This window comes from Pan paniscus, chromosome 23 (assembly GCF_029289425.2).
Source record: "Pan paniscus chromosome 23, NHGRI_mPanPan1-v2.0_pri, whole genome shotgun sequence".
NCBI lineage: Eukaryota > Metazoa > Chordata > Mammalia > Primates > Hominidae > Pan > Pan paniscus.
This window is the reverse complement of record NC_085927.1, coordinates 32,123,443-32,141,514: the sequence shown is the minus strand read 5'-3', so window position 1 is coordinate 32,141,514 and position 18,072 is coordinate 32,123,443. Positions and strand designations below refer to the sequence as shown.

General features: G+C 43.0%; 1 protein-coding gene and 1 pseudogene across 1 annotated transcript in view; both read right to left on the bottom strand.

Annotated features, from left to right (window-relative positions):
• LOC129395163 (immunoglobulin lambda-1 light chain-like) overlaps positions 1 to 18,072 on the bottom strand; it is a 735,232-nt gene that overhangs the window by 589,531 nt on the left and 127,629 nt on the right. The window lies entirely within an intron of this gene.
• Positions 9,736 to 17,273, bottom strand: LOC100978292 (set1/Ash2 histone methyltransferase complex subunit ASH2-like; annotated as a pseudogene).

Below are 18,072 nucleotides of genomic sequence, written 5' to 3'. Positions count from 1 at the left end.
GAAAGGGATGGCCAATTAGATCAGAGTGCAAGTGCCGCTCCAGTTACTTGGAAGTGTCTAGTAATGGTCTGCAGCAATACCACCATACATCTGCTCAGGGATGGATCAGGGCAGACTGATTGATCAGCTCTTGGAATGGCTTAAGCTCACTGCATCCCTTTAGGTCTCCAAGAAATGCTAAGTTTTCCCCTTGTCGTGAGAGACATGGGGTGAAACTTGCATCGGGAGACAGAAGCTGGATGGCCCTCAGGTGCTGACCCACAGGGTGCTGGACTTCAGGAAATAGCAGAGAGAGAGCTCAGCATAATTCATTACCCCAGGCTGTGGGGTGTTGGAAGACAGCTACCATACAGTTCATGCCTGGTTGGCTGGAGGACCTTCCAAGTGGAAAGGGGACAATCAGGGCCTCTGGCCTGCCATGTGCACAAGTGTAACAATTGCTTTTGTTTAGAGTGTGGACAGGATATTTAATCCATTCCAGCCAGGCATTTGCATCTTTGTACCCTGTCTCTAGAGCTATAGTCTGCTTTAAATCTTTTACCTCCACAACCATTACCTTAGTTGGGTCATTCTGGAGATGGGAAGAGAATGCTGAGCCTGATATGTTTGGGGAGAGCATTGGCTCCCATAGGTTCCCTGGACTCTGGGTCTGGATTTCTTTATTGTTTTTAACTGATGGTCTAGCCAACCTCAGAAAGAAGATTCCTATGGGGCCCTGTCCTGTAACATCTGCTCCTAACCCATATCATTCGAATATGGAGGGTTCTTGGGTCATTGTTTGGGGATTATCTATAATTAGCAATAACGGGTTACACTGCAATGACTAACAATTTGGTGGGGTGGTACCACGAATAAGTTGGAGTTTCTGTTTCAGTCCTCAGAATTGTTTGAAAAAGGGGGCCTGGCTGTCCACCCTCCATATTGGGTGGTCCACCAAACATCTGTCCAGTCACCACAGGGACTTTTTAAGGCTTGGTTGACTCACTACGGTATGGACACAGATACTTATCTACATTTGATAGCTGCCTTTGAGCTCGTTCGTCTCTGCATGAGGTGACTGAACAAGCATCGAACTGGAGGGTTAAGGGATGATTAGTTTGAGTCACACTGATGATGAGGTGACTTTCTGTTGGAAAGAAAAGGGAAAATAAACAAATGATTATTCAGCCCTTTTTAGAGTTAATTTGGTGCGGGTGGGCCCTGGGGTGACGGCCCATTTTTCTCTCGCTGTGAAAATCACTCCTTTCACTTGTGTGTGGGGTGTCCATCCCCTTTCAGCTGTGCGGACAGCGATTTCTGTAGTTAGAAGCACTAGATAGGGTCCTTCCCAAGCCGGTTCGAGTTTTCCTTCTTTCCAGCTTTTGATGAGAATGTGATCCCAGGCTGATGCTGATGTGCTGGGAGCTCCAAGGGTGGTGTCAGTGCTAAAAGGTCTTTAGTTCTGAGGGAAGAGAAAGTGGAAGACAGATCAATTATATAGTTCTTGAGAAATTGATCTTTAGTTTCAAATGTAGGAATGTCAGCAGTGGAGTGTAAATAAGGCAACCCGTATAGCATTTCATAAGGAGATAAGCCAATATCTTTCCGAGGGGCAGTTCGGACCCTCAATTAGGCAATAGGAAGGTAGTCGAGTCTCTAAAACTAGTTTGATTAGGTGGCTTTTTAGGATTTGGTTCATTCTTTCTACTCTTTCTCATAAAGGTGGGTGCCAGGGATATGGTATTGCCATCTTATCTCTAATACTTGGGCTAGCTTTTTAATGACATGTGCAGTGAAATAGGTTCCATTATCTGAATCAATATTTTCTATTAATCCAAACCTAGGTAAAATATTTTCAATTAATGTCTAAACTACATTACTGGTGACTACACTTGAAAAGGGAATAGCTTCTACCCAGCGAGTAAGGTGATCCACTATTACTAGTAGATACTTTAGGTGACCTATTGAGGCCATTTTGGTGTAATCTATCTGGATGCTTTGGAATGGCCTTAATTTCCTGGGTTTCTTCCTCCAAAGGATGGTTTTCTTAGGGTTTGCTTATTAGTTTTTTTGCATATTAAACAACTATCTGTAGCTTGTTTTGCTAGAGTATAAATTCCTATACATCCATAGTCTCTAAGAACTGCATCACACATAGCTTGAGGTCTCCAGTGGGTTCCTTGATGCAGCTGAGATAAAACCTCCCTCATGAGAGGTTTGGATAGCATTTCTCTTTGATCTGGTAACACCCATTTCCCTTCTGAGTTTTCCTTGGTTCCTATTCTTATTAGTTTCTCCTTTTCAGCAGGGGAGAAGATGGCAATGGTGGTTGGGGGAGAAAGGCAAGGGGTGAGGTGAAACATGGGCGTTTCAGAGGAAATGGCGGCTTGTTTGGCTATTTGGTCTGTGAAGTTATTCCCTCAGCTTTCAAAACAAAGATTTAGGTTTTTTACTACCTCCCCAGGAGTTTTTAATTTGGGCTTGATTGGAGGAACTGTAATTTCCCCCAATTTTCTTCTTTTGACCATGTGTCAGGATGGATACGCTCTTCATCTGTGGTAGTGAGTAGGTTTAAGGAGATGAGAAATTTTCCCTGATTAATATAAAGGCCTAAGCCAAATTTTAGCATTAAATCTCTCCCTAATAGATATGTTCCTGCCTCTGGAATTAACAGAAATTTAATATTAGCTGATCTGCTTTTATATATGACTTTTGTTTCTTTTTCCCATTCAGGACATTCTCTTTTGAAGTGACCTATTTTTTCACATTTGAAACATTTGTTTTGTCCTCTTTCTCTCCCGCTGCCTCTCTTTCTCTCCCTCTCTGTCTGGGTCTCTGACTTTTCCTCACTGTCTCTCTGCCTCTCCATCTATCTGCCTCTCTGTCTCTCCCTCCCTCTCTCTCTTTCTGCCTCTGTATCTCCCCCCCTCTCTCCCTGGCTCCCTCTGTTCCCTCTGTCAGTCTTTCTCTCTCCTCTCCCTGCCCTCTTGTTCCCTCTATAGGCCGATATTTCCAGGTCTCTATTTTCTGTAATTTCTTCATGATATCTGGCCAATTATTAGTAACAAAATGGAGTCTTAACATCCCTGCCTAAGGGGATCCTTTATGTTTAAGCCTGCCTATTTTCTCATCTGTTCCTTGAGTCTGTTTAAAAACTCCATGGCTCCCTGGTCTTTTCCCTGCTGTATATTAAATGCTCAGGAAATATTTTGGGTTTGAGGCACTGATTCCTGAATCCCTTTAACTACCATTTCCCTAAGGTCTTTCATGTTTTCTCAGTTGGCTGCATTGTTATTATCCCATTGGGGGTTTTGGGCCAGAAATTTTTGCTCTGCTGCAGGGGTATTTTGACCGGGAGGATATTTGCACTCCCAGGCTATCATAGTAGCCTTCTGTATCATGGTTCTTTCCTCCCCCGGAAAGAGAACACTTAAGATGGACATTAGCTCAGCCTAAGTGTATACTTGTGGTCCTACAAATTGGTCAATTTGATCCACGACCCCAGAAGGATAATCTAATAGTGGTTTAAGTTCTTCCCTCAGGTTTCTGACCTCTGAACTAGTTAAGGGGGCATTTACAAAGCCAACTCCCTCTCCTCCTAGAAACACTTCCCTTAAGGGAAAAACGGTTGGGGCAGACTCTTTTGAGGAGAAGGGGAAAGGGAAGTTTTGAATATCCTTTTTACATTGCTCTATCTCACGTTGAAGCCTTCTTGGGGGAGGGCGTTCAGGTTGGGGACAGCCCTAACAGTCAGGATTATAAGGAGGGAGGGCATAATGTGAGCAGGGGAAGGGTCTGGGTGGCTGCTTGAGAGAAGCTAGGGGTATCTGGTGGAGGCAGATGGTCTAAGGGATCCCACATGGATTGCTCAGGGGTGGGGCCTTAGTTCCTATAGGAGAATTAGTTTCTGGCTTATCCTTACTAGTTTTAAGGGGGTAGAGGAGGACTGGCCCCTGCCACCAAGACACAGCAGAGTCTATTTCCTCTTGGGAAGCAGGACTTTTGTCATTTACATACTCTATTAAAAGTTGACAAATCCAACTCTCATTTGATCCAAACCTTGGCCAGAAAACTGAAGGTTTGAGAATAGGTTCTTTGGTCCAAATAAAACAATTCCCATATTTGATCATTTGTTGCTTTTTCTTGTGTTTAGTCCTTTCATTATCCCTCCAATATTTTAACATGAGACCTAGAAGGCTATCAGAGGGAATTGTGTTATCTCCTTTGCCCTTTGTAGTTCTTGTTTTACTAGGGTATTTCATATCCTGGAAGTTAATGGGGTCTCATATCTCTCATATTAGAGATTTCTTGCACTCCCGTCTTGGAGGTTAATGGGCACTCAATCTCTTGTATTAAAGATTTCTTGCACCCTTTTCCCTGGAGGCTCAATCCCCGCTACTGGAAGTTTCTCTCTCTCCTTTCCCTGCTGAGTGTGTGTGGGGCTCAACCTCTCCTACTAGAGATTTCTTGCACCGTTTCCCTGGGGCTCAACCTCTCTTACTAGAGATTTCTTGCACCCTTTACTTTACTCCACACTCACTTTGCACTTAATTGTGCATCTCATTCACACATTTTCAACCTGCAGAATGTCCTGACCACTAAGGAAGTACTTCACTGCCCTAGTGGTTTTTCTTACCTTTGTCTGTGCACAGTTACCTGGTCGCCACGGTAACTGTAGGCCTTTTCTTCCTGTGTTGCTGAGAGTCTGGGTTTATTTATCATGCTGGGTGGGTCCTGATTCCTTACCCCTGAGGCCACTGCAATGAAGCAGTGGGATGCATCTCCTCCTAAGAGGTGATCAGAGGCCCTTCCTCAGAGGAGAATGGGAATCCCAGATGACCCCCTATTTTGTTAGAAACAAGAGCTCAGAGTCGCAAGGAAAATGAGCACTCAGACAAAATATTTCTCAGCAAGGCAAACTTATTTCTACAGAAGAGTGCTGCTTGCACTTCTGACCACTGCAAGAGCACACCGAACAAAGGAGGGAAGGGGTTTTCATCCCTAACGTGGTTAGTCCCTGCTTCTGTGTCCTGTCCCCATTGGCTGGAGTTGGACCACACAATCTAAACTGACCTGACTGGCTACTGTTTAAAATTGAGTATGGCTAATTAGGTGGGAAGGGAGAGGCAGTCCATTATGGTACAAGGTATGTTTGGGCATGTCAGGGCGTGGCAAAGGTGGGAAGGGTAGTTTTGTGGGAGGGGCAGTTTACAGAATGGGTAGCAAGGAGTAAAAGAGGACTCTTTCTAAATAAGGAGGAGATGTGAGTTACAGATTGGGACTGGTGGGAGAAGTTGTTTACAGAGCAGGTAGCTTAGGAGAAGGGACAAGGAAGTTCATCTCGAGAACAAAGAACAATGAAGTCAGAAATTAAACCTTTGAAGAGGTACTTACTGTGTCTGACAGATTCACTGGAAATACAGAGAACCCTGGAAAGGAGAAGAAGAAGGTGCTGGCTGAGGTGAAAAAACAGAATCAATCAACTTCGGGCTTCTTCAGTTCTAAGCGTATCTGAGAGGTTCAAGAAAGAGATAAAAGTATGAGTGTCAACTTCAAGGACAGATGCAGAAAAAATGCCAGTGAGTTTCCTGTTATAAAGCCCTTGATAATTAACTCAAGAGATTAGAGGGGAGAAGTGGGTGGTAGCAAAGGGAGAGAGAACAAAGAAGGGAATTCAGGAATCAGAGATGTGGAAGGGGAGAGGGTAAGGATGGGCCACATTATAGGAAAGGCTGAAGGAGGAGCCAGTAAGAGTGTTGGACAGGAGCCAGAGGGAAGGTCAGGTTTGTTGTTTGTTTGCTTTTGTTTTTTCTCTCAAAGAAAGGGGAGCCTTTCCTAGCTTTGCAGCTGTCCTCCCTGGTCATCTCCCTCCATGGAGTGTGGGGTTCTTCTATCATGCAAGCTGGTAAATTCCCTATGTCAGAGATTTCTCCTAGGTTCTTGCCTGTCAAGGATTCTCCTTATTTGATACTAGTCTTATGGATATGTTGTCGTTTTTCTTATTATTATTAGAGACAAGGTCTCACTCTGTTACCCAGGCTCGAGTGCAGTGGCATGATCATAGCTCACTGCAGGTTTGAACTCCTGGGCTGAAGCTCTCCTCCTGCCTCAGCCTCCTTAGTACTTAGGGCTACAAGCATACAGCACTATGCCTGGCTAATTCATTTTTTATTATTTAAAAAAAAACTATAGAGAAAATATCTTGCTATGTTGCTCTTGGCTGGTTTCAAACTCCTGGCTTCGAGTAATCTTTTTGCCTCAGCTTCCCAAAGTGCTAGGATTACACATATGAGCCTCCACTGTTGGCTGGACTTGTTATTATTCAAATATATATGTGGATTTTGTGTGGCAGGCACATGTGAGAAATGCAGAGATTGTGTCCTCACTCCAGACCCACTGAATAAGAATCTGCATTTTATAAAATCCCCAGATAATTTGTATGCACAATAGAGTTTGGGAAGTACTGTTCTAACACATGCATGGAGACATTGACGTAGTTTTCAATATAAGTTGTTCCTTGTACCTGAATCTATTATGCTCCAGCAAACATGAGCGGGAAATTCTTGTTTCTCTATTTTCTGCATTGTGAAGTCAGGCATAATGTACTCAAGGCTTTCCATAGAAAATTGCAGGCATTTTGTTTGACTTCACTAAATCCACAGAGAAGACCAGGAGCATTTTAATAATAGCCCAATGTCACATCTTTGTCTGACAAGCAAACAATTTGAATTACCCCAAATTATAATTTGTCATTGGTATTCAAATAAAAATAAAATTAGCAACTACTCAAATATTTTACCCTTTCAAATAAATGGAAAACTACTTACATTAACATTAAATGACAGAGCAAAAAGCTGTATAAAACCAGAGGAATGAGCACAAGGTTTGATAACCATTGTGAAAATATTGACAACAAAAATGAGAGAATGCATCCAAATGAAGAAATGTACTTCTATTGATTATCTGGGATAAGGTAGCTTTGCAGAGAACTTGATGATTTTTAATACTTTCTGATTTCACATAATAGGCATGTATTGCTTTGAAAGTAACTCAATAAAACAAACTTTAGAAATATACAAAAGTAGAGTTTCTTCTCTTTACTCTTAGATCAGAAACCCCATACTTTGAAGATGCTTCTTTCTGGAGGAAATGCATTTAGCCTCAGCCTTTAGATCTGATCCAGCTGTTAGTGCTCCTTTTAGAATACAAAGCAATAAACTTCTGATTTTTTTTTTTGATCCAGTTCTTCCCAGATCATTCTCACATTTCCTTCACTTCAGGGCTTAAGCAGGGATAGGAATCAATTCAGATCCTTTCCTTCCCCTTTCTATGGCTGGTCCACATGTAGGCTGCCTTGAGAGCTGGTGTGCGTGATCATATGATCTTCATATCACAAGGGCCTAGGGAGGTTTATGTCTCGGTTCCTCTTCTGAGTCTGTCACTGTGCCAAGCACCACTATGGTGCAGTAAGCAGTAGTACTGAGCTTCACCTCTCGGGCTGCACACCCAAGAGTGTCTGGGCAGCTTTGCTCCCAAGGACTGAGCCTGAGAACCGGGCAGGAGTCCAGGAGTGTTTGTTGCTTGCATGATAAATCAGTGTCCTGGGGGCTTGGCCAAGCTTCTGCTGGAACCAGTAAGGATAATGACCCTCATTGACTGCTCCAGTGCTGGAGCCATAGGTGAGAGTGACTGTCCCTCCTGGGGACACAGTCAGTGAGGGTTCCTGAGTCATCACAGCCTGAGAATTCGACCCTGAAACAAAAAACAGACACATGTTAGGAATTAGAAAGGGAGACACAGGAATCCCTCCAAAGGCTGGTATTTGAAATCTCTATTAACCTGGGCAGCAAGTGAGGAGGTACACGGGGAGAAGGAGAAGGAGAGGAGTCCAGGCCATGATGCTGATATTAGAAGGGACTCCTGGCTCCAGAGTCGGGGCTGGATTCTGATGGCTCTTTACGTCCTACTGAGCTCCCTATGTGGAGAGGGTGTGTTGTGTGGTACTTTATGCAAATCTTTACTACTTTTAGAACCACTCAGGTTCTTAGCCCTGAGGGCACCTACACTGTGAAGGGCCAGACCAGGGTGACTGTGTGCTGTGGATTTGCCGAGTGGGAGGAAGCAACTGCTCTAGCATTTTACATGAGCCAGTGAGCAACTGTGCAGGGTTTATTAAGTTTGAACCTCTTGAGCTTCTTAAGATGCAGAAGACTCAGACTGCCCTGTGATGGCTTTCCTGGACTGAGAATGCCTGGTCTTTCACTTATTTAACAAATAACAATTGATTTATCTTTTTGACATTACCATGGTATTTCCGAGGTCAATTCACACCCATTACTTGTCTATTCTTTGCTCATTCCTATTTGCACTACTTTTTCTTGCCATTGCTGAAATCCTGTCCCTGTGACTATAATTCAATTTTTGTATTACATGGTGTTAATTTTTATCTGAATGGTTTGAATGACTGAAGAAATTGTTTTAATGACCTACTGACTTTTTGAAACTGTTTATATTGAGCCTCATATTGGATAAACAGCTGTCTTAAGTGATAATTTTAATAATAATTTACTTCAGAGAATTTTTAAAAAGAAAATAACCAAAGATTGAAGGTTTAAGTTTTATTGTTAATTCAATGGAAACTCAAGTGAGCCTTGAGGATGATCCACAAGGTCTACATAATAACCCCACTCTCACCCAGACCACCCCTTAAAAGCCCTCTGGACACCAAGCTTGGGTGAGCTTTCCTGGTTGGCTCACCCAGGAAATAGGTGTTTCATACATAGAATCACACATTGCTGTGAGCAAAATGAAGCACTGTCTATTTCTCCACTGGGAGAGGACAACTGGGTGCTTGTGCTTGGAATTCTCCTGAACTCTGCCCATGTGCCTCTTCCCTTGAATTATCTTAATCTGTATTATTTTGCTGTAAAAATTTGTATCAATAAATGTCACAGGTTTCAGGGAGTTATGTGAGTTTTTCTAGGGAATCATAAGAAGTGAAGGGCTGTTGGGGAGCCCTTAGGTTACAATTAGCGTCAGAATTGAGAGTACTCTTGGGAATCCTCAGACCTCACAGGTTCCAATCTCACATTATTCTTTTTTTTTTAACTTCAAAGAAAGCTTTAATTTGGGAAGAGTTTCTCATTTTGTTAAAGCTGCAAACAGACTTCTTATACAATTACACTTCTAGAAGTCTAGTAGTTTCAGAGATCTCAGTGTTCAAAGGTATATTTCCAAATCAGTAATAGAACCAAACCCACAGCAAAAGGAAATCACTTTTAGATTGGTTTGGAATGTACAACCGTTGATTTTAGGTGTTCTCAGAAACAGCTTCACCACTTCTTTGGAAAACAGGTGGCATGGAGTCAGTGCACACAGAAGAAAATGTCTTTAAATATGTCAGTTACCTGGACAAGATTATTCACTCCTTAGAAAATACAGTAAGATTACAAGTCCCAGCTGGCAAGGTATGTAGTACAGCATCAGTTTTACAGAGGGATTATGAGATCTTGGGATGAGCGGTTGTTGGCTTATGGCAAAGAATATAAGAGCAGTCACTGGAAGTGGAAGAAGAATGATGATGAGCAGGGCATCTCTCACAGTCCTACTCAGCCTTTTAACTTGGTAAATGGATAGGCTATGTTCTGTAGCATCTTTGGGAGAACATTTAAGACAGTTCAAAAACAATAACAACAACAAAAGCCACCCAATATTATTCCCCAGAAAGTCCATATCTGAAAAGAAAGAAGGACCTGTTCAGGGTTCCCATGGAGGACTGTGCCCCCCATCCTCTTTTGTCTCCAGAAAATACAAGACATCAGCCAGAGTGTGCTCTACCACAGCATCCCAGCCCATGTCACTCAGAGGGCAGTAAGTGAGATTCTTTGGAGGATACTTGGAGCACAGTCCAAAGTTAATGGAAACTATGAAACTCTTGTCCAGTGAGATGGCTGAAAGTAACCCCCTAAAAATATCTTTTTAAGCCACATCTTGATTGACACCATGTTTATAAAATATTATTTTACTATATGGAGTCTGTTTTAGACTCTTCCCTGCTTTAGCCACAAAGTCTTTTTCCACAAAATAAAAATAATTGTTGAACTTTATCAAAGTCTTATCTTGGTAAGTGTCAGGCAATAACTTGGCTGTCTCTTGGGTTTTCAGGAAGATTAATATAAAATACTAGGATGTATCCCTGCCCATAGCTAAAACAGTAGTGTTCGCCAGTGGACTGGTGGAACTTGATTCCCTTTTGCTCTGCCAAGAATAACTAAATTTATCATAACCTAAGGGAGCTTCATAGTTACCTTAGGGCTGAGATCAACCCAGTCTGGCAGTGGCATCTCATTCATGGTGATTTCAAAGTACCAGGACTCTTTCCGTATCCCATGAGAGGTCTGCACCGTAAAGTAGACCTTCTTTCCAACCACAGTCAGCCAGCCAGTCACTGGAGATCTCTAACTGGGGAGCTTAATCATGTTGGTCTAACAAAACCTGTTCATAGAAGCAGTCACTGTAGAGGTCTCCAGGAATAGGTTTTCCTGCCCAGCAGTTAATTTCAAGCTTCTGAGGACCAACCGTGTGAGGATCAGGCTAAGTTAGACTATACCAGTAGCCGTCTTCATTAAATGTGTGATCCAAGGGGTGTGAGGAGGACAGCCCTGAGCGGAAAACAAAAAGTCACTCTGGGCCTTCTTGGTGGTCCCTGTGGTCTCCCCATCCTTCTGTTTGCACTGAGCTGCTCTTCCTTTTTTCTGCTGCTTCCTGCTGCAGTTTCCTGACTCAGATTCCCACTGTAGACACAGCACTGCTTTGTTTTTGGTTGTCATAAACAGGGTCAATGTTACCAAGTCCTGATCCAAAAGTCCAAATCTGCGGTAGTGTTCTTTCTGGTCTTTACACCCTGGATCCAGGTGTTCCTTTACCAAGGGCACATCTCTTTTTTTACTCATTGTTTAACAATGTTATTCAGCCAAGTCATTTTCCCAGGTGTCTGAATGGTCATCGTGCACTCCTAGTATTTATCAATAAATAGTATAATATCTTTATCTTTGGAGAACCTTGTCTTTGGATATTCATTCAGTGTTCAGGACTGCCATGCCAGGTTGACCAAAGCACCAAGGGAAATTTCCTTCATGTTCGCTTGCTGCTGGATAAAATATGCCATTCTGATGGCATACTTTGCAATAAAAATTGTAGTTGATCACGACAGGTAGACAGGATGAGATTCTGTGCTAAATGTATCAACTGTGAACCATTTTGTACAACAGCAGATGCCCCACTCCAGCTGGAGGGGCTGTTACTGCTACCATCAGTTTCATCTCCCCCTTTTTGGCAGCTGCTGCATTTGCGGCTGCTCCTGGGCTGGGTCAGACACCCACCACTTACATCATGGTCACTCCCAGACTTTCTCACATTACTTTGAGTCACCAGTAATGAGGCGCTTCCAACTCTATTGGCCTCTTAGGAAGCTGCAGGCTGGCATAAAAGGAAGGGTGTCCTAAATACTCAGGCACACTCTCCCAATCCTGTATGTTTTGATTGTTCTTGGTAGAGAAACTACACTGAATATAAATCTTCCTCTTTTGTACAGTGGTAAATTATTCAAATGCAAAATTCATTATTTTAACCATTTTCAAGTGTATACTTCAGTGTCATTAAGTAAATTGACACTGTTGTACAACCACAGTACCACCATTTATCTCCAGAAATTTTTCATCTTCCCAAACCAAAACTTAACACCTGGAAAACATCATTCTACTTCTTGTCTGTATGGATTTGACTACTCTAGATACCTCATATAAGGGCAAGCAAACAACATTTGTCCTTTTGAAGCCAGCTTATTTCTGCTGGCGTGATGTCTTTAAGGTTCATCAATGCCATCGCATGAGTCAGAACTTTCTCTTTTTTTTTGATTTATTATTATTATACTTTAAGTTTTAGGGTACATGTGCACAATGTGCAGGTTAGTTACATATGTATACATGTGCCATGCTGGCGCACTGCACCCACTAACTCGTCATCTAGCATTAGGTATATCTCCCAGTGCTATCCCTACCCCCTACTCCCACCCCACAACAGTCCCCAGAGTGTGATGTTCCCCTTCCTGTGTCCATGTGTTCTCATTGTTCAGTTCCCACCTATGAGTGACAATATGTGGCGTTTGGTTTTTTGTTCTTGCGATAGTTTACTGAGACTGTAAACTAGTTCAACCATTGTGGAAGTCAGTGTGGCAATTCCTCAGGGATCTAGAACTAGAAATACCATTTGACCCAGCCATCCCATTACTGGGTATATACCTAAAGGACTATAAATCATGCTGCTATAAAGACACATGCACACGTACGTTTATTGCGGCATTATTCAGAATAGCAGAACTTTCTTTTTAAGGTTGAATACTATTCCCTTGTGTGTGTATACTGTATCCCGTTTATCCGTTAGATGACACTTGAGCTGCCTCCACCTTTTAGCTATTGTGAATGATGCTGCTATGAACAAGGGTGTACAATTTTCTCTTTGAGATCCTGCTTTCAATTATTTGAGGCACATACCCAGAACTGAAAATTCTGATAAAATGGCAATTCTATGTTTAACTTTTTTGGGGAAATGCCATAAGACCTCCACAATGGGTGCATCATTTTATAGTCCCTCCAGCAATGCATAACAGTGATAATTTCTATACGTCTTTGCTAGATCTTGTTATTTTTTATTATTTTGGTAATGCCATCCTAATGGGTGTGGAGTTGTATATTATTGTGGTTTGATTTTCACTGGCCTAATGATTAGTGATGCTGAACATCTTTCTATGTGCTTATTGCCCATTTGTAGATCTTCTTTGGAGTCTACTCAATATGAACTCAAGTTTTTTGCCCATATAATTCAGATTGTTTTCATTTTTGTAGTTACTCTTGACTGGTAGGAGTTCTTTCTACAGTCTGCATCTCTTATCAGATGCAAAATTTGCGACAATCTTTCCTATTCTATGATTCAAATGTTTGCTCGGTTGATAGTGTCCTTCGATGCCCATAAGTTTTACAATTTGATAAAATCCAATTTATCTATATTCTTCTTTTTCTATTTTTTTCTGTGCTTTTGGTATCATATTTAGGAAGTCATTTCCAAACCCTATATTATGAACCTTCTCCCTAATGTTTTCTCTTAAGATTTTGACAGTTTTGGCTCTTCCATTTGGGTCTTTCATCCATTTCCAGATTGCTGGTGAATATCCAGTTTTCTCAACAGTATTTGTGAAAAAGACTGTCCTTTTCCACTAAATGGTCTTGACAACTGTGTTTAAAATTATTTGACTATATAACTAAGAGTTTTTTTTTAGGCACTCAGTTCTGTTTTATTTGTCAGTATGTCTGTCTATATGTACCACTCTGCTTTGATTAGTGTAGCTTTGTAGTATGTTTTGAAATCGGTAAGTGTGAGATCTCCAACACTGTTCTTCTTTTACAAGATGATTTTGACTATTTAGATTCTCTCAATATTATATATAAATTTTAGGATTAATTTTTTTCTATTCTTTTTGTTTGTTTGTTTGGCTTGCACTTTTTAAAAACTATATACTTTAAATTCTGGGATATATGTGCAGACCGTGCAGGTTTGTTACCTAGGTATACACGTGCCATGGTGGTTTGCTGTACCCGTCAACCCATCGTCTACATTAGGTATTTCTCCTAACGCTATCCCTCCCCTAGCTCCCATCCCCAAGAGGCCCCGGTGTGTGATATTCCCCTCCCTGTGTCCATGTGTTCTCATTGTTCAACTCCCACTTATAAGTGAGAACATGCAGTGTTTGGTTTTCTGTTCCTGTGTTAGTTTGCTGAGAATGATGGTTTCCAGCTTCAGCCATGTCCCTGCAAAGGATATGAACTCATCCCTTTTTATGGCTGCATAGTATTCCATGGTGTACATGTGCCTCATTTTCTTTATCCAGTCTATCGTGGATGGGCATTTGGGTTGGTTCCAAGTCTTTTCTATTGTGACTAGTGCTGCAACAAACATAAATGTGCATGTGTCTTTATAGTAGAATGATTTATAATCCTCTGGGTATATACCCAGTAATGGGATTGCTGGGTCAAATGGTATATCTGGTTCTAGATCCTTGAGGAATCATCACACTGTCTTCCACAATGGTTGAACTAATTTACACTCCCACCAACAGTGTAAAAGCGTTCCTATTTCTCCACATCTTCTCCAGCATCTTTTGTTTCCTGACTTTTTAATGATCTCCGTACTAACTTGGAATTTTGATAGAGAATGCAATGAATCTGTAGATTCCTTTTGGTTTGTTTACCTAGCTTAACAATATTGAGTTTTCCAGTAAATGAACAAAGGATTTCTTTCCATTTATTTGTGTATTAATTTCTTTTTGCAGTGTTTTATAGTTTTCAATGTACAAGTCTTTCACCATTTTGATTAATATTATTCTTAAGTATTTTACTCATTTATCTTTATTTATTTGTTTATTTGAGACATTGTCTCACTCTGTTACCCAGGCTGGAGTACAGTGCAGGATCTTGGCTCATTGCAATGTCTGCCTACCATACTCGAGTGATTCTTGTGCCTCACCCCCGAGCAGGTGGGATTACAGACATGTGCCACCACACCTAGCTAATTTTAAATTTTATTTATTTATTTATTTATTTATTTTAGTAGAGACAGGGTTTCACCATATTGGCCAGGCTACTCTTGAACTTCTAATCTCAGGTGATACCCCCAAATCAACCTCCCAAAATGCTGGGATTACAGGCATGAGCCACCATGCCCAGCCGTATTTTACTCTTTCGAATGATGTTGTAATTTGATTTGTTTTCTTAATTTCATTTTGAGTTGTTTCCTGTTTGCTTATTTAAGTATAGAATTATAAGAGATTTTCTTTCTTTCTTTCTTTTTCTTTTCCTTTCTTTCTCTCTCTCTTTCTTTTTCTTTCTTTCTTTTCTCTCTCTTCCTCTCTTCCCCCCACCCCCCACCGCTTTCTTAGAGACAGAGCCTTGCTTTCTTTCCCAGGCTGTTCTTGAACTCTTGAACCCAAGAAATCCTCCCACCTCAACCTCTCAAAGTGCTGGGATTACAGGCCTGAGTCACCATGCCTAGCCACGAGATGTTTTTACAAGGTGATTATGTATTATAAAACATTACTGAATACATTTAATCATTCTAATAATTTTTTGTGGGACTTTTAAGGGCATTTTACATATGACATTATGTCATCTGAAAACAGAGATTTTATTTTTTATTTCTAATTTTTATTCTGTTTATTTCTTTTTCTTGCCTAATTACTCTTGCCAGGTCTTCCAATACTGCTTTTAATAGAACTGGTGAAAGTGTGCATTATTACTTTGTTCCTGATATTACAAAAACCTCTTTGGTCTTTCAGATTGCATATGATGTTAGCTGTGGGATTTTCTTTTTTTTTTTCTTTTTTTTTTCTTTTTTTTGTTTTTTATTTATTTTTTTATTTTTTATTGATCATTCTTGGGTGTTTCTCGCAGAGGGGGATTTGGCAGGGTCATAGGACAATAGTGGAGGGAAGGACAGCAGATAAACAAGTGAACAAAGGTCTCTGGCTTTCCTAGGCAGAGGACCCTGCGGCCTTCCGCAGTGTTTGTGTCCCTGGGTACTTGAGATTAGAGAGTGGTGATGACTCTTAACGAGCATGCTGCCTTCAAGCATCTGTTTAACAAAGCACATCTTGCACCGCCCTTAATCCATTTAACCCTGAGTGGACACAGCACATGTTTCAGAGAGCAAAGGGTTGGGGGTAAGGTCATAGATCAACAGCATCCCAAGGCAGAAGAATTTTTCTTAGTACAGAACAAAATGAAGTCTCCCATGTCTACTTCTTTCTACACAGACACAGCAACAATCTGATTTCTCTATCTTTTCTCCACCTTTCCCCCTTTTCTATTCCACAAAACCGCCATCGTCATCATGGCCCGTTCTCAATGAGCTGTTGGGTACACCTCCCAGACGGGGTGGTGGCCAGGCAGAGGGGCTCCTCACTTCCCAGAAGGGGTGGCCAGGCAGAGGCACCCCCTACCTCCCTCCCGGATGCGGTGGCTGGCCGGGCGGGGTCTGGCCCCCCATCTCCCTCCCGGCCGGGGAGGCTGGCTGGGCGGGGGCTGTCCCCCACCTCCCTCCCGGACGGGGTGGCTGCCGGGCGGAGGGGCTCCTCACTTCTCAGACGGGGCGGCCGGGCAGAGACGCTCCTCACCTCCCAGATGGGGTCACGGCCAGGCAGAGGCGCTCCTCACATCCCAGATGGGGCGTTGGGGCAGAGGCACTCCCCACATCTCAGATGATGGGCGGGCGGGCAGAGACGCTCCTCACTTTCCAGACTGGGCAGCCAGGCAGAGGGGCTCCTCACATCCCAGATGATGGGCGGCCAGGCAGAGACGCTCCTCACTTCCCAGACGGGGTGGCGGCCGGGCAGAGGCTGCAATCTCGGCACTTTGGGAGGCCAAGGCAGGCGGCTGGGAGGTGGAGGTTGTAGCGAGCCGAGATCACGCCACTGCACTCCAGCCTGGGTACCATTGAGCACTGAGTGAACGAGACTCTGTCTGCAATCCCGGCACCTCGGGAGGCCGAGGCTGGCGGATCACTCACGGTTAGGAGCTGGAGACCAGCCCGGCCAACACTAGCTGTGGGATTTTCATAGATGGTCTTTACTGTGTTGAGGTAGTTTCATTCTATTCATAGTTCATTGGGTGTTTTTACCATGAAAGGGCGTGGAGTTTGTGAAATGATTTTCTGTAGCCAGGGTCTTACTGCATTACATTTGGAAGAGCCACTCTGCTCTATACCCACCCAGACCTGCTCCACTATATACCTGGTGTTAGAGAGGAATAAATACCTTGTGTTCACCAGGGTCTAGGGGCCACTCAACCAGACCTACAGTAGAGGTCACCTGTGTGAAGGGGTGGGGGAGCTGAAGAGGCCCTCATGGGTACAACTGTGGACTCTGCTTCAAGTCATAGTAGCTGTAGATGTAGACTTCTTTGTAGATGTTGACTGGGATGGAACTATCCCTGCCACTCTGGACTCAGACATGGGCAAGGGGTCCAGGGAAAACAGAGGCATGGACCAGAACCAGAAGCAATAAGGTGAGGGGACTAGGCTCAGGTTCCTGTGAGTAGTTTGGGATGACTGTTACAGCAAGTCACCCCATTTGCCCCAGAGTTGGTGGTTGTGTTGAAGAGTCTCTCAAGGAAGCCAGTTTCTCCCTCACTCTGACCACCTCCTGCTGATGGCCCTTCCTGTAGATTGATCAGGAATGAATCCTTCATAATTCCCAAATTTAGGAGACCAGCTAGACTTCTATGGATGGCCCCGGAGTTTCCATTAATGAGTTTTAGATGAAAGGAAAGGGTGTGCAATGCTTTCTTTATGCAAACCAGCCTGTCTCCCTCTTCTTGTCTCCTAGCCCCTTCATAGAACCTCAGTCCAGACAGTCACCGGAATACATTTCCCAGGTGGGGTGGAGAAAGCCAGGTTGGCTGAATCTGGTTCCCTGTGAAGACACAGCTGCTGAGCCCAGTGAGCAGTGAACAGATGATGGCTTCCCAGCTGTCATTATCTGCAGCCCCTCAAAGACAAGCCTATAGCACCCAGTGCTGCCCCAGTCTCAGACCTATTGAGCCCTTCAGTTTCTCCCTGCCTTTGTCTATTTTCTTCTTCACCAAAGTTATGACTATGAGGGCCCCTCTTAAGCTGCAGTTGTATTTATTGCTCTGCAAAGAATTCCGTACCATGACATACCTGTCTGGTCCATGCTGCTGTTTTTAGCAAAGTCCTGGGATCTTGGTCTCACTGAGGGAGATTCTCTGATAGACATCAGAGTAGGGAGTCCAGTTTGGTAAAGGGGAAGCCACCAGAAATGCACGCCTGTGAGCAGAGTTGCCTCCTTCTTCCCCACTCAAGAGTGTGGCCCCTTTTCAGGCTGCCAAGTCTTGTCCTGGAATCTCTGGGCTGTCAGGGTGGGTCTCCTCCTACTCTCAGCCCACCCACCTTCAGCATCAAAAGGACCCTGGAGTTTTCTCACTGGACAGAAGGAGAGCCATAAGAGCCATACTGAGCTCTTCTGTC